Below are 13,740 nucleotides of genomic sequence, written 5' to 3' on the forward strand. Positions count from 1 at the left end.
AGGGCCGTTCAAATGGAGAGACCACACAAAGGTTGCACCACATATTGGCACAGTACTGCCACCGCCTAGGGTTACCCCCCCAGAGGGTAGTGGATAGATCCCCTTCAGTAGATGTACCCTTACATCAGTTACTGCCCAACGTCATTCTGTAACATCCACGTGGACAGAGGGAGAATATTACCCACGAGGGGACGCATTTCTTCTTTTTGTGACCTTTATGGGCATGGAATCGTACTTCCGCCCTCTCTGCACGTCACTTCCAGGTACATCGACTGAAGGGGATCTACACATTACCACGGGCAGTGTAAACTGTCCAGAGCTCACCCTCCTTCCACCTGCTTCCTGCCCACATCACTTCTCTGCACACCTTAATCTCCTGCCCCACAGCCCTTCTTCTCCTGTCCCACATCACTTCTCTGCACACCTTAATCTCCCTTCCCACAGCCCTTCTTCTCCCGCCCCACAGCCCTTCTCCCTGCCCCACATCACTTCTCTGCACACCTTAATCTCCCGCCCCACAAGCCCTACTTCTCCCGCCCCAAAAGCCCTACTTCTCCCGCCCCAAAAGCCCTACTTCTCCCGCCCCAACAGGTCCTTCTTCTGCCGCCCCAACAGGTCCTTCTTCTGCCGCCCCAACAGGTCCTTCTTCTCCCGCCTTCTCCCGCCCCAACAGGTCCTTCTTCTCCCGCCCCAACAGGCCCTTCTTCTCCCGCCCCAACAGGCCCTTCTTCTCCCGCCCCAACAGGCCCTTCTTCTCCCGCCCCAACAGGCCCTTCTTCTTCCGCCCCAACAGGCCCTTCTTCTTCCGCCCCAACAAGCCCTTCTTCTTCCGCCCCAACAGGCCCTTCTTCTCCCACCCAACAGGCCCTTCTTCTCCCACCCAACAGGCCCTTCTTCTCCCACCCAACAGGCCCTTCTTCTCCCACCCAACAGGCCCTTCTCTGCTCTCCATCTTTCTCCCCACTACAGTTCCCCACAGACCTGGGTCCCCCACTTAGCACAGCATCAAAAAGTCTACCACAAATACGATAGTGTTTACGTTTTTCAATAAGAAAGTAAAGTCAGATCTTCATGTATTTTCAGGAATATAAATTAAGGGGAAAAAAATTGAAGATTTGTGTCGCATAACCAGTTATATACAGCAGGTTAACGGCCTATAAAAACTAAATAAACAGGCACTTACATAACAATATACAGTACTGTGCTGTAATTACATAAATGGCTAGGACTGTAGGGTAACAAGAAACCTGCCCCCTACTGCGATCAGCCACACACACCCTGTTACCAATGAGATATACGGTAAGGGGGGAGGAAGTACAGGAGACAGTAATATGAGATACATGGTAAGGGGGGCAGGGAGTACAGGAGACAGTAATAGGAGATACATGGTAAGGGGGGAAGGGAGCACAGGAGACAGTAATAGGAGATACATGGTAAGGGGGGCAGCGAATACAGGAGACAGTAATAGGAGATACATGGTAAGGGGGGCAGGGAGTACAGGAGACAGTAATAGGAGATACATGGTAAGGGGGGCAGGGAGTACAGGAGACAGTAATAGGAGATACATGGTAAGGGGGGAGGGAGTACAGGAGACAGTAATAGGAGATACATGGTAAGGGAGTACAGGAGACAGTAATAGGAGATGCATGGTAAGGGGAGCAGGGAGTACAGGAGACAGTAATAGGAGATACATGGTAAGGGGAGCAGGGAGTACAGGAGACAGTAATAGGAGATACATGGTAAGGGGGGCAGGGAGCACAGGAGACAGTAATAGGAGATACATGATATGGGGAGCAGGGAGCACAGGAGACAGTAATAGGAGATACATGGTAAGGGGAGCAGGGAGTACAGGAGACAGTAATAGGAGATACATGGTAAGGGGGGAGGGAGTACAGGAGACAGTAATAGGAGATACACGGTAAGGGGAGCAGGGAGTACAGGAGACAGTAATAGGAGATACATGGTAAGGGGAGCAGGGAGCACAGGAGACAGTAATAGGAGATACATGGTAAGGGAGTACAGGAGACAGTAATAGGAGATACACGGTAAGGGGGCAGGGAGTACCGGAGACAGTAATAGGAGATACACGGTAAGGGGAGCAGGGAGTACAGGAGACAGTAATAGGAGATACATGGTAAGGGGGGCAGGGAGCACAGGAGACAGTAATAGGAGATACATGGTAAGGGGGGCAGGGAGCACAGGAGACAGTAATAGGAGATACATGGTAAGGGAGTACAGGAGACAGTAATAGGAGATATACGGTAAGGGGGACAGGGAGCACAGGAGACAGTAATAGGAGATACATGGTAAGGGGGGCAGGGAGCACAGGAGACAGTAATAGGAGATACATGGTAAGGGGAGCAGGGAGTACAGGAGACAGTAATAGGAGATACATGGTAAGGGGAGCAGGGAGCACAGGAGACAGTAATAGGAGATACATGGTAAGGGGAGCAGAGAGTACAGGAGACAGTAATAGGAGATACATGGTAAGGGGAGCAGGGAGTACAGGAGACAGTAATAGGAGATACATGGTAAGGGGGGCAGGGAGTACAGGAGACAGTAATAGGAGATACATGGTAAGGGGGGCAGGGAGCACAGGAGACAGTAATAGGAGATACATGGTAAGGGGAGCAGGGAGCACAGGAGACAGTAATAGGAGATACACGGTAAGGGGAGCAGGGAGTACAGGAGACAGTAATAGGAGATACACGGTAAGGGGGGCAGGGAGTACAGGAGAAAGTAATAGGAGATACACGGTAAGGGGGCAGGGAGTACAGGAGACAGTAATAGGAGATACATGGTAAGGGGAGCAGGGAGTACAGGAGACAGTAATAGGAGATACATGGTAAGGGGAGCAGGGAGCACAGGAGACAGTAATAGGAGATACATGGTAAGGGAGTACAGGAGACAGTAATAGGAGATACATGTTAAGGGGGGCAGGGAGTACAGGAGACAGTAATAGGAGATACACGGTAAGGGGTCAGGGAGTACAAGAGACAGTAATAGGAGATACACGGTAAGGGGAGCAGGGAGTTCAGGAGACAGTAATAGGAGATACATGGTAAGGGGAGCAGGGAGTACTGGAGACAGTAATAGGAGATACATGGTAAGGGGAGCAGGGAGCACAGGAGACAGTAATAGGAGATACATGGTAAGGGAGTACAGGAGACAGTAATAGGAGATACACGGTAAGGGGGACAGGGAGCACAGGAGACAGTAATAGGAGATACATGGTAAGGGAGTACAGGAGACAGTAATAGGAGATCCACGGTAAGGGGGACAGGGAGCACAGGAGACAGTAATAGGAGATACATGGTAAGGGAGCACAGGAGACAGTAATAGGAGATACATGGTAAGGGAGTACAGGAGACAGTAATAGGAGATATATGGTAAGGGGAGCAGGGAGTACAGGAGACAGTAATAGGAGATACATGGTAAGGGGAGCAGGGAGCACAGGAGACAGTAATAGGAGATACATGGTAAGGGGGGCAGGGAGTACAGGAGACAGTAATAGGAGATACACGGTAAGGGGAGCAGGGAGTACAGGAGACAGTAATAGGAGATCCATGGTAAGGGGAGCAGGGAGTACAGGAGAGAGTAATAGGAGATACATGGTAAGGGGGGCAGGGAGTACAGGAGACAGTAATAGGAGATACATGGTAAGGGGGGCAGGGAGTACAGGAGACAGTAATAGGAGATACACGGTAAGGGGAGCAGGGAGTACAGGAGACAGTAATAGGAGATACACGGTAAGGGGAGCAGGGAGTACAGGAGACAGTAATAGGAGATCCATGGTAAGGGGGGCAGGGAGCACAGGAGACAGTAATAGGAGATACATTGTAAGGGGAGCAGGGAGGACAGGAGACAGTAATAGGAGATACATGGTAAGGGAGGACAGGAGACAGTAATAGGAGATACATGGTAAGGGGGGCAGGGAGCACAGGAGACAGTAATAGGAGATACATGGTAAGGGGAGCAGGGAGTACAGGAGACAGTAATAGGAGATACATGGTAAGGGGAGCAGGGAGTACAGGAGACAGTAATAGGAGATACATGGTAAGGGGAGCAGGGAGTACAGGAGACAGTAATATGAGATACACGGTAAGGGGAGCAGGGAGTACAGGAAACAGTAATATGAGATACACGGTAAGGGGAGCAGGGAGTACAGGAGACAGTAATAGGAGATACACGGTAAGGGGAGCAGGGAGTACAGGAGACAGTAATAGGAGATACACGGTAAGGGAGTACAGGAGACAGTAATAGGAGATACACGGTAAGGGGAGCAGGGAGTACAGTAGACAGTAATAGGAGATACACGGTAAGGGGAGCAGGGAGTACAGGAGACAGTAATAGGAGATACATGGTAAGGGGAGCAGGGAGTACAGGAAACAGTAATAGGAGATACACGGTAAGGGGAGCAGGGAGTACAGTAGACAGTAATAGGAGATACACGGTAAGGTGGACAGGGAGTACAGGAGACAGTAATATGTGATACACGGTAATGGGGGACAAGGAGTACAGGAGACAGTAATAGTAGATACATGGTAAGGGGAGAAGGGAGTACAGGAGACAGTAATAGTAGATACATGGTAAGGGGGGCAGGGAGTACAGGAGACAGTAATAGGAGATACATGGTAAGGGGAGCAGGGAGTACAGGAGACAGTAATAGGAGATCCATGGTAAGGGGGGCAGGGAGCACAGGAGACAGTAATAGGAGATACATGGTAAGGGTGGCAGGGAGCACAGGAGACAGTAATAGGAGATACATGGTAAGGGGAGCAGGGAGTACAGGAGACTGTAATAGGAGATACATGGTAAGGGGAGAAGGGAGTACAGGAGACAGTAATAGGAGATACATGGTAAGGGGGGCAGGGAGTACAGGAGACAGTAATAGGAGATACATGGTAAGGGGAGAAGGGAGTACAGGAGACAGTAATAGGAGATACATGGTAAGGGGGGCAGGGAGCACAGGAGACAGTAATAGGAGATACATGGTAAGGGGAGCAGGGAGCACAGGAGACAGTAATAGGAGATACATGGTAAGGGGAGCAGGGAGTACAGGAGACAGTAATAGGAGATACACGGTAAGGAGAGCAGGGAGTACAGGAGACAGTAATAGGAGATACACGGTAAGGGGGGCAGGGAGCACAGGAGACAGTAATAGGAGATACATGGTAAGGGGAGCAGGGAGCACAGGAGACAGTAATAGGAGATACATGGTAAGGGAGTACAGGAGACAGTAATAGGAGATACATGGTAAGGGGGGCAGGGAGTACAGGAGACAGTAATAGGAGATACACGGTAAGGGGTCAGGGAGTACAAGAGAAGGTAATAGGAGATACACGGTAAGGGGAGCAGGGAGTACAGGAGACAGTAATAGGAGATACATGGTAAGGGGAGCAGGGAGCACAGGAGACAGTAATAGGAGATACATGGTAAGGGGAGCAGGGAGTACAGGAGACAGTAATAGGAGATACATGGTAAGGGGAGCAGGGAGTACAGGAGACAGTAATAGGAGATACATGGTAAGGGGAGCAGGGAGCACAGGAGACAGTAATAGGAGATACATGGTAAGGGAGTACAGGAGACAGTAATAGGAGATACACGGTAAGGGGGACAGGGAGCACAGGAGACAGTAATAGGATATACATGGTAAGGGGAGCAGGGAGTACAGGAGACAGTAATAGGAGATACACGGTAAGGGGGCAGGGAGTACAGGAGACAGTAATAGGAGATACACGGTAAGGGGGGCAGGGAGCACAGGAGACAGTAATAGGAGATATATGGTAAGGGGGGCAGGGAGTACAGGAGACAGTAATAGGAGATACATGGTAAGGGGGCAGGGAGTACAGGAGAGAGTAATAGGAGATACATGGTAAGGGGGGCAGGGAGCACAGGAGACAGTAATAGGAGATACATGGTAAGGGGGGCAGGGAGTACAGGAGACAGTAATAGGAGATACATGGTAAGGGGAGCAGGGAGTACAGGAGACAGTAATAGGAGATGCATGGTAAGGGAGTACAGGAGACAGTAATAGGAGATACATGGTAAGGGGGGCAGGGAGTACAGGAGACAGTAATAGGAGATACACGGTAAGGGGAGCAGGGAGTACAGGAGACAGTAATAGGAGATACATGGTAAGGGGGGCAGGGAGCACAGGAGACAGTAATAGGAGATACATTGTAAGGGGAGCAGGGAGGACAGGAGACAGTAATAGGAGATACATGGTAAGGGAGGACAGGAGACAGTAATAGGAGATACATGGTAAGGGGGGCAGGGAGCACAGGAGACAGTAATAGGAGATACATGGTAAGGGGAGCAGGGAGTACAGGAGACAGTAATAGGAGATACATGGTAAGGGGAGCAGGGAGTACAGGAGACAGTAATAGGAGATACATGGTAAGGGGAGCAGGGAGTACAGGAGACAGTAATATGAGATACACGGTAAGGGGAGCAGGGAGTACAGGAAACAGTAATATGAGATACACGGTAAGGGGAGCAGGGAGTACAGGAGACAGTAATAGGAGATACACGGTAAGGGGAGCAGGGAGTATAGGAGATACACGGTAAGGGAGTACAGGAGACAGTAATAGGAGATACACGGTAAGGGGAGCAGGGAGTACAGTAGACAGTAATAGGAGATACACGGTAAGGGGAGCAGGGAGTACAGGAGACAGTAATAGGAGATACATGGTAAGGGGAGCAGGGAGTACAGGAAACAGTAATAGGAGATACACGGTAAGGGGAGCAGGGAGTACAGTAGACAGTAATAGGAGATACACGGTAAGGTGGACAGGGAGTACAGGAGACAGTAATATGAGATACATGGTAAGGGGAGCAGGGAGTACAGGAGACAGTAATAGTAGATACATGGTAAGGGGGGCAGGGAGTACAGGAGACAGTAATAGGATATACATGGTAAGGGGAGCAGGGAGTACAGGAGACAGTAATAGGAGATCCATGGTAAGGGGGGCAGGGAACACAGGAGACAGTAATATGAGATACATGGTAAGGGTGGCAGGGAGCACAGGAGACAGTAATAGGAGATCCATGGTAAGGGGAGCAGGGAGTACAGGAGACAGTAATAGGAGATCCATGGTAAGGGGAGCAGGGAGCAAAGGAGACAGTAATAGGAGATACATGGTAAGGGAGTACAGGAGACAGTAATAGGAGATACATGGTAAGGGAGTACAGGAGACAGTAATAGGAGATCCATGGTAAGGGGAGCAGGGAGTACAGGAGACAGTATTAGGAGATACATGGTAAGGGAGTACAGGAGACAGTAATAGGAGATACATGGTAAGGGGAGCAGGGAGTACAGGAGACAGTAATAGGAGATACATGGTAAGGGGGGCAGGGAGTACAGGAGACAGTAATAGGAGATACATGGCAAGGGGGGCAGGGAGTACAGGAGACAGTAATAGGAGATACATGGTAAGGGGGCATGGAGTACAGGAGACAGTAATAGGAGATACATGGTAAGGGGGGCAGGGAGTACAGGAGACAGTAATAGGAGATACATGGTAAGGGGGCAGGGAGTACAGGAGACAGTAATAGGAGATACATGGTAAGGGAGTACAGGAGACAGTAATAGGAGATACACGGTAAGGGAGTACAGGAGACAGTAATAGGAGATACATGGTAAGGGCGGCAGGGAGTACAGGAAACAGTAATAGGAGATACATGGTAAGGGGAGCAGGGAGTACAGGAGACAGTAATAGGAGATACACGGTAAGGGGAGCAGGGAGTACAGGAGACAGTAATAGGAGATACACGGTAAGGGAGTACAGGAGACAGTAATAGGAGATACATGGTAAGGGCGGCAGGGAGTACAGGAGACAGTAATAGGAGATACATGGTAAGGGGAGCAGGGAGTACAGGAGACAGTAATAGGAGATACACGGTAAGGGGAGCAGGGAGTACAGGAGACAGTAATTGGAGATACATGGTAAGGGAGTACAGGAGACAGTAATAGGAGATACATGGTAAGGGGAGCAGGGAGTACAGGAGACAGTAATAGGAGATACATGGTAAGGGAGTACAGGAGACAGTAATAGGAGATACATGGTAAGGGGAGCAGGAAGTACAGGAGACAGTAATAGGAGATACATGGTAAGGGGGGCAGGGAGCACAGGAGACAGTAATAGGAGATGCACGGTAAGGGGGGCAGGGAGTACAGGAGACAGTAATAGGAGATACACGGTAAGGGGGGCAGGGAGTACAGGAGACAGTAATAGGAGATACACGGTAAGGGGAGCAGGGAGTACAGGAGACAGTAATAGGAGATACACGGTAAGGGGAGCAGGGAGTAAAGGAGACAGTAATAGGAGATACATGGTATGGGAGTACAGGAGACAGTAATAGGAGATACATGGTAAGGGGGGCAGGGAGTACAGGAGACAATAATAGGAGATACATGGTAAGGGGGCAGGGAGTACAGGAGACAGTAATAGGAGATACATGGTAAGGGAGTACAGGAGACAGTAATAGGAGATACATGGTAAGGGGGGCAGGGAGTACAGGAGACAGTAATAGGAGATACATGGTAAGGGAGTACAGGAGACAGTAATAGGAGATACATGGTAAGGGAGTACAGGAGACAGTAATAGGAGATACATAGTAAGGGGAGCAGGGAGCACAGGAGACAGTAATAGGAGATACATGGTAAGGGGGGCAGGGAGTACAGGAGACAGTAATAAAAGATACATGGTAAGGGAGTACAGGAGACAGTAATAGGAGATACACGGTAAGGGGAGCAGGGAGTACAGGAGACAGTAATTGGAGATACATGGTAAGGGAGTACAGGAGACAGTAATAGGAGATACATGTTAAGGGGAGCAGGGAGTACAGGAGACAGTAATAGGAGATACATGGTAAGGGGGGCAGGGAGTACAGGAGACAGTAATAGGAGATACATGGTAAGGGGAGCAGGGAGTACAGGAGACAGTAATAGGAGATACACGGTAAGGGGGGCAGGGAGTACAGGAGACAGTAATAGGAGATACACGGTAAGGGGGGCAGGGAGTACAGGAGACAGTAATAGGAGATACACGGTAAGGGGGGCAGGGAGTACAGGAGACAGTAATAGGAGATACACGGTAAGGGGGGCAGGGAGTACAGGAGACAGTAATAGGAGATACACGGTAAGGGGGGCAGGGAGCACAGGAGACAGTAATAGGAGATACACGGTAAGGGGAGCAGGGAGTACAGGAGACAGTAATAGGAGATACATGGTAAGGGGGGCAGGGAGTACAGGAGACAGTAATAGAAGTTACACGGTAAGGGGGGCAGGGAGCACCGGAGACAGTAATAGGAGATACATGGTAAGGGTGGCAGGGAGCACAGGAGACAGTAATAGGAGATACATGGTAAGGGGAGCAGGGAGTACAGGAGACAGTAATATGAGATACACGGTAAGGGGGGCAGGGAGCACAGGAGACAGTAATAGGAGATACATGGAAAGGGAGTACAGGAGACAGTAATAGGAGATACATGGTAAGGGGGTCAGGGAGTACAGGAGACAGTAATAGGAGATACATGGTAAGGGGAGCAGGGAGTACAGGAGACAGTAATATGAGATACATGGTAAGGGAGTACAGGAGACAGTAATAGGAGATATATGGTAAGGGGAGCAGGGAGAACAGGAGACAGTAATAGGAGATACACGGTAAGGGGGGCAGGGAGCACAGGAGACAGTAATAGGAGATACACGGTAAGGGGAGCAGGGAGTACAGGAGACAGTAATAGGAGATACATGGTAAGGGGGGCAGGGAGTACAGGAGACAGTAATAGGAGATACACGGTAAGGGGGGCAGGGAGCACCGGAGACAGTAATAGGAGATACATGGTAAGGGTGGCAGGGAGCACAGGAGACAGTAATAGGAGATACATGGTAAGGGGAGCAGGGAGTACAGGAGACAGTAATATGAGATACACGGTAAGGGGGGCAGGGAGCACAGGAGACAGTAATAGGAGATACATGGAAAGGGAGTACAGGAGACAGTAATAGGAGATACATGGTAAGGGGGGCAGGGAGTACAGGAGACAGTAATAGGAGATACATGGTAAGGGGGGCAGGGAGTACAGGAGACAGTAATAGGAGATACATGGTAAGGGAGTACAGGAGACAGTAATAGGAGATACATGGTAAGGGGAGCAGGGAGTACAGGAGACAGTAATAGGAGATACATGGTAAGGGAGTACAGGAGACAGTAATAGGAGACACATGGTAAGGGGGGCAGGGAGCACAGGAGATAGTAATATGAGATACATGGTAAGGGGAGCAGGGAGTACAGGAGACAGTAATAGGAGATACATGGTAAGGGGAGCAGGGAGTACAGGAGACAGTAATAGGAGATACACGGTAAGGGGGGCAGGGAGCACAGGAGACAGTAATAGGAGATACATTGTAAGGGTGGCAGGGAGCACAGGAGACAGTAATAGGAGATACATGGTAAGGGGGGCAGGGAGTACAGGAGACAGTAATATGAGATACACGGTAAGGGGGGCAGGGAGCACAGGAGACAGTAATAGGAGATACATGGTAAGGGGAGCAGGGAGTACAGGAGACAGTAATATGAGATACACGGTAAGGGGGGCAGGGAGTACAGGAGACAGTAATAGGAGATATATGTTAAGGGGAGCAGGGAGTACAGGAGACAGTAATAGGAGATACATGGTAAGGGAGTACAGGAGACAGTAATAGGAGATATATGGTAATGGGAGCAGGGAGTACAGGAGACAGTAATATGAGATACACGGTAAGGGGGGCAGGGAGTACAGGAGACAGTAATAGGAGATACATGGTAAGGGGGCAGGGAGTACAGGAGACAGTAATAGGAGATACATGGTAAGGGGAGCAGGGAGTACAGGAGACAGTAATAGGAGATACATGGTAAGGGAGTACAGGAGACAGTAATAGGAGATACATGGTAAGGGAGTACAGGAGACAGTAATAGGAGATACATGGTAAGGGGAGCAGGGAGTACAGGAGACAGTAATAGGAGATACATGGTAAGGGGAGCAGGGAGTAAAGGAGACAGTAATAGGAGATACATGGTAAGGGAGTACAGGAGACAGTAATAGGAGATACATGGTAAGGGGGGCAGGGAGTACAGGAGACAATAATAGGAGATACATGGTAAGGGGGTACAGGAGACAGTAATAGGAGATACATGGTAAGGGGGGCAGGGAGTACAGGAGACAGTAATAGGAGATACATGGTAAGGGAGTACAGGAGACAGTAATAGGAGATACATGGTAAGGGAGTACAGGAGACAGTAATAGGAGATACATGGTAAGGGGAGCAGGGAGCACAGGAGACAGTAATAGGAGATACATGGTAAGGGGGGCAGGGAGTACAGGAGACAGTAATAAAAGATACATGGTAAGGGGAGCAGGGAGTACAGGAGACAGTAATAGGAGATACATGGTAAGGGGATACAGGAGACAGTAATAGGAGATACATGGTAAGGGGAGCAGGGAGTACAGGAGACAGTAATAGGAGATACATGGTAAGGGGAGCAGGGAGTACAGGAGACAGTAATAGGAGATACATGGTAAGGGGAGAAGGGAGTACAGGAGACAGTAATAGGAGATACATGGTAAGGGGGGCAGGGAGTACAGGAGACAGTAATAGGAGATACATGGTAAGGGGGGCAGGGAGTACAGGAGACAGTAATAGTAGATACATGGTAAGGGGGGCAGGGAGTACAGGAGACAGTAATAGGAGATACATGGTAAGGGAGTACAGGAGACAGTAATAGGAGATATATGGTAAGGGGGGCAGGGAGTACAGGAGACAGTAATAGTAGATACATGGTAAGGGGAGCAGGGAGCACAGGAGACAGTAATAGGAGATATATGGTAAGGGGGGCAGGGAGTACAGGAGACAGTAATAGGAGATCCATGGTAAGGGGAGCAGGGAGCACAGGAGACAGTAATAGGAGATACATGGTAAGGGGAGCAGGGAGTACAGGAGACAGTAATAGGAGATACATGGTAAGGGAGTACAGGAGACAGTAATATGAGATACATGGTAAGGGGAGCAGGGAGTACAGGAGACAGTAATAGGAGATACATGGTAAGGGGAGCAGGGAGTACAGGAGACAGTAATAGGAGATACATGGTAAGGGGGGCAGGGAGTACAGGAGACAGTAATAGGAGATACATGGTAAGGGAGTACAGGAGACAGTAATAGGAGATATATGGTAAGGGGGGCAGGGAGTACAGGAGACAGTAATAGTAGATACATGGTAAGGGGGGCAGGGAGTACAGGAGACAGTAATAGGAGATCCATGGTAAGGGGAGCAGGGAGCACAGGAGACAGTAATAGGAGATACATGGTAAGGGGAGCAGGGAGCACAGGAGACAGTAATAGGAGATACATGGTAAGGGGAGCAGGGAGTACAGGAGACAGTAATAGGAGATACATGGTAAGGGAGTACAGGAGACAGTAATAGGAGATACATGGTAAGGGGGGCAGGGAGTACAGGAGACAGTAATAGGAGATCCATGGTAAGGGGAGCAGGGAGTACAGGAGACAGTAATAGGAGATCCATGGTAAGGGGAGCAGGGAGCACAGGAGACAGTAATAGGAGATCCATGGTAAGGGGAGCAGGGAGCACAGGAGACAGTAATAGGAGATACATGGTAAGGGGGGCAGGGAGTACAGGAGACAGTAATAGGAGATACATGGTAAGGGAGTACAGGAGACAGTAATAGGAGATACATGGTAAGGGAGTACAGGAGACAGTAATAGGAGATCCATGGTAAGGGGAGCAGGGAGTACAGGAGACAGTATTAGGAGATACATGGTAAGGGAGTACAGGAGACAGTAATAGGAGATACATGGTAAGGGGGCAGGGAGTACAGGAGACAGTAATAGGAGATACATGGCAAGGGGGGCAGGGAGTACAGGAGACAGTAATAGGAGATACATGGTAAGGGGGGCAGGGAGTACAGGAGACAGTAATAGGAGATACATGGTAAGGGGAGCAGGGAGTACAGGAGACAGTAATAGGAGATACATGGTAAGGGGGGCAGGGAGTACAGGAGACAGTAATAGGAGATACATGGCAAGGGGGGCAGGGAGTACAGGAGACAGTAATAGGAGATACATGGTAAGGGGGCAGGGAGTACAGGAGACAGTAATAGGAGATACATGGTAAGGGGGGCAGGGAGTACAGGAGACAGTAATAGGAGATACATGGTAAGGGGGCAGGGAGTACAGGAGACAGTAATAGGAGATACATGGTAAGGGAGTACAGGAGACAGTAATAGGAGATACACGGTAAGGGAGTACAGGAGACAGTAATAGGAGATACATGGTAAGGGCGGCAGGGAGTACAGGAGACAGTAATAGGAGATACATGGTAAGGGGAGCAGGGAGTACAGGAGACAGTAATAGGAGATACACGGTAAGGGGAGCAGGGAGTACAGGAGACAGTAATAGGAGATACACGGTAAGGGAGTACAGGAGACAGTAATAGGAGATACACGGTAAGGGCGGCAGGGAGTACAGGAGACAGTAATAGGAGATACATGGTAAGGGGAGCAGGGAGTACAGGAGACAGTAATAGGAGATACACGGTAAGGGGAGCAGGGAGTATAGGAGACAGTAATTGGAGATACATGGTAAGGGAGTACAGGAGACAGTAATAGGAGATACATGGTAAGGGGAGCAGGGAGTACAGGAGACAGTAATAGGAGATACATGGTAAGGGGAGCAGGGAGTACAGG

At 49.7% G+C, this 13,740-nt stretch overlaps 1 protein-coding gene across 5 annotated transcripts in view; it reads right to left on the reverse strand.

Annotated features, from left to right (window-relative positions):
- The window catches only part of LOC148435883 (transforming growth factor beta-1-induced transcript 1 protein-like), a 172,977-nt gene that overhangs the window by 58,063 nt on the left and 101,174 nt on the right, over nt 1-13,740 (reverse strand). The gene's annotated exons all lie outside the window — the stretch shown is intronic.

Source organism: Taudactylus pleione, unplaced genomic scaffold (genome assembly GCF_031769625.1).
Source record: "Taudactylus pleione unplaced genomic scaffold, aTauple2 ptg001987l, whole genome shotgun sequence".
Classification (NCBI taxonomy): Eukaryota; Metazoa; Chordata; class Amphibia; order Anura; family Myobatrachidae; genus Taudactylus; species Taudactylus pleione.